The following is a 3,439-nucleotide window of genomic DNA, read 5'->3' as shown; positions in this document are numbered from 1 at the left end:
TAATCCCAGCGCTTTGTGAGGCCCAGGCAGGTGGAATGCTTGAGCTCAGGAGTTCGAGACCAGCCTGAGCAAGAGCAAGACCCTGTCTTTACTAAAAATAGAAAAACTACCTGAGTATTGTGGCAGGTGCCTGTGGTTCCAGCTACTCGGAAGGCTGAGGGAAGAGGATCTCTTGAGCCTAAGAGTTTGAGATTGCTGTGAGCTATGACACCATGGCACTCTACCCAGGTGGACAGAGTGAGACTCTGTCTCAAATATGTGTGTGTGTAAAATGTCTCCAGCCTTTTGTTTTGGGAAAAGTGAGTTCAGTGCACATTGGACCCTCTTTCCTCTGGCAAGAGTATTATGGAATCAACCACCACTGAGGCTCCAGGACCAGGCTCTTCTGCGATGTTTTATCCGGCTGCGGCCATGGCTGGTTTCTACATTCCCATCTCTGAAATGCCTGAACACAAGATCCAGTCATCTGCGGGCCTACCATAGATAACAGTGAAGATGGTGCCAGCAATTAGTTCTCCTTTGGTTAAAGATTGGGCTCCCAAAGCATTTATAATTTCCTTCAAGTTGGAGACTGACCCCTCCACTGTAATTAGTTGTGCTCGGAATGCTTTGGAAGTTTATCAACATCAAGTGGGTGGTGGTGGCTAATATCCCTGAGTCACAGCAGTCCTTTGTGGTTCTTGTAACCAAATCCTCAGAAACCAAGTTATTGCTATCAGAGGAAGTAGAAAAGGCATACAGATAGAAGAGAAGATAGTGGATAATCTTCAGTCTCGACACGCAGCTTTTAAAAACTGAATTAAAACATGACAAAAACTGAATTAAAGCCTTGTAGGATCAAATATTGTACAGATGGTGAGAACTAAAATAAATCCTTTGCTTCTATAAGTACAGAAAGATGAAGGAAAGGGGGAAAGTGATGTGCAGCAAATATAATTTGGGATATGTCTTTTAATGACCAAAATGCCTGACACGCTCACCTGAGTGTCATCCTGATTTTGGAATTGAACCTAAAGCTGTTTCTCACCTTTAGCAAAAGATCTTACTGAGAATATGTGCCTCAAAATCTACACGGGGGCTTGAATATCAGCCTTCATATTATGAGAAGAGGATTACGGATGCATGAGTGATCATGTTTTGAAGATCGGGTATTTGTTGAGTGCCTACTAAGTGCCAGGTCCTATGCTGAGCTATGAGGATTAAATCAATGAACAAATATGTTTTGTTTGGGAAATGGATGTATAAAAAAGTACAATAAAGTGTGTACTGAAAAGCTGGGGGGAAAAAAGAGTATTATGGAATCAAGCTTGTCCTTACCACTTTGACTAGTGCAGGCTTTGTTTAACTTGGAGAATGTCACAACAAAACCTAGCCTCTTCTGACAGACAGTTAGCCATTATTCTTACTATTTTTATTATTACTTGCCAAAGGAGCTAATTTCTGGGGGAGCCCGGCCTCTCACAGCTACCCCATCTCTGCCAAGACTCTCCTACTGCACTGATTCCAGAGACATCATTTTCAATAGACGGAAGCAGTGGGCTAATTTCAATAATCATCCTTAGAATTTCTAGACTTCTCAGAGTAACCTTTTTTAGGTTCAGAGCTACATTTCCCAAAATAAACTGACTCAGAGAAAGCACATCCCTAGAGTGAATCTTTAGAATCCACACTGACTGCAGTGTGTCACCGTAAGTTAGCAAGAACCTGGGAGTTACAGGCGCATGAGTTCTAAATTTTAGTGTTTTCAATGTCCAGCTTCTAATGGCACTTGGAGCTGAAGCTCTAGAGGAAGTTTCTGTTATTCTTGCAGGTGCCAAATTCTATGCAGATTTCTGCCTAACAACTGAGAGAGCACCTCAAGCAGTCAGGGGTGTGCTGCTCGGGATTACGCCTTTAAGTGATGACAGGGTTGCATCCACCAAATCACTCTCCCCTCTCTGATCCTCCAAAATAAATGGCGTGCTCTCCTGTGCAGCCACAGCTGGAGGGGACTCAGTATAATCCTCTTATCCATCCACCAGATGGCAGGACGGTGAAGATGGAGAATCCCCTGTCCTCCCTGAACCTCATTAGTTAAGTGAAGAGTCTCAAACTGAGCTGTTATGGCTCCCTGCTTAAACATTGGTTTGGACACTCAGAGATCAGACAGGCTCAGATTCAGGCGAAGGCTCCTCCAAAGGGAACAGGTTGTCTCCCGGGGTACAGTTAGGGTGGTCCCAACATGGAGGGGGACAGGGACAAAGCAGAAAGGGAACTTGAGCAGGGAAAGAATTGGTGCTGATCAAGTACCCTGGGGTGAACTTGCCTGAGGTCTCACGAGTGACTGTGGCAGAGTGGGACCTGGAAGCCCTAATCCTCTGTCCTTGTAACCCTCCACCTCCAGCCTCCCGCCTCCTGAAGATCCCTGAGGAGTAGAGGACGGTCCCAACAAGGGGGCCAGAACTGGGCTGCAGATGGTCCCTACCCTCTCTGCTGGCCCTGTGGACATTTAAGGACAGACACCCCAGAAGCAAGGCCAGCCCAGACCCTCTGTAAGGCCAGGAGACAAGTCCCAGGTTCTGAGAAGGGGGAGATGCAGGCAGAGTTTATGCATCAGCCTTGTGAATCCTCACTGTCCTTCACTACTTTCTCCCATGTTATGATTTTTGAAAATGCCTTTCCATCCCTCAACTCTCAGTACTGTCACTGAGGCCAAGTGGGAGGAGACTGTGCCAGGAGCTGCCACCTGGTGGAGCAGGGCTGAGACTAGCAGACCCCGGGTTCCTATCTCCCAACCTGGCATCTTCCTAGAACACTGGGCTTCAGGCAACAGACTGTGTAATGTGCCAGTGTCCCCTACTCCAGACTCCCCTCTCAACCAGCAGGTGGGGAGAGGCAGTGAGGGCTGGCTCCCAGATTACAGTTGGCTCAGAGTCAGGGAACCCTGGTCTGATCTGACTCCACAGCTCACCAGCCATGGAGTTGGCCATGCGGCTTAGCCTGCCTGGACCTGATGCCTCATCTATAAAATGCAGATTCTGATTATATCTGGATGTTAAGGTTGTTGTAAAGATAAAATGAGATTGTGTTTGTTAAGGCCTTCTCACCACACCTCCCATGTAAATGGAAAAACCAAAGCCAGGTGGGAGATGTAATGGATAGTCACAAAAACAAATCACCAACTTAAAAATGGGCAGAGGGCTTGAACAGTCATTTCTCCAGAAAGGATACACAAGTGGCCAACATGCACACGAAAAGATCACTGACCATCAGGGAAACACCAGTCGAACCAGGAGACATCATGTCACCACGACCAAAGCCACCATCACACACAGCTAAGACATCACTGTCAAAAAACTAGCCTGAAGCAAACCACACGAAACACAGAGAGAAGCAAGTGTCGCTGAGGATGCAGAGACGCAAGAATGTGCAGGTGCCATTGGTAGGCTTGTAAAATGGA

The 3,439-nt window shown here is 46.7% G+C and overlaps 1 pseudogene; it reads left to right on the top strand.

Annotated features, from left to right (window-relative positions):
• Positions 1 to 390: 390 nt before the first annotated feature.
• Positions 391 to 798, top strand: LOC100946936 (annotated as a pseudogene).
• Positions 799 to 3,439: the final 2,641 nt, after the last annotated feature.

The sequence above is a fragment of the Otolemur garnettii genome, unplaced genomic scaffold, assembly GCF_000181295.1.
Source record: "Otolemur garnettii isolate 467f Iridium unplaced genomic scaffold, OtoGar3 scaffold00046, whole genome shotgun sequence".
Classification (NCBI taxonomy): domain Eukaryota; kingdom Metazoa; phylum Chordata; class Mammalia; order Primates; family Galagidae; genus Otolemur; species Otolemur garnettii.
The sequence above is the reverse complement of the archived record's forward strand: the minus strand, read 5'-3'. Positions and strand labels throughout refer to the sequence as shown.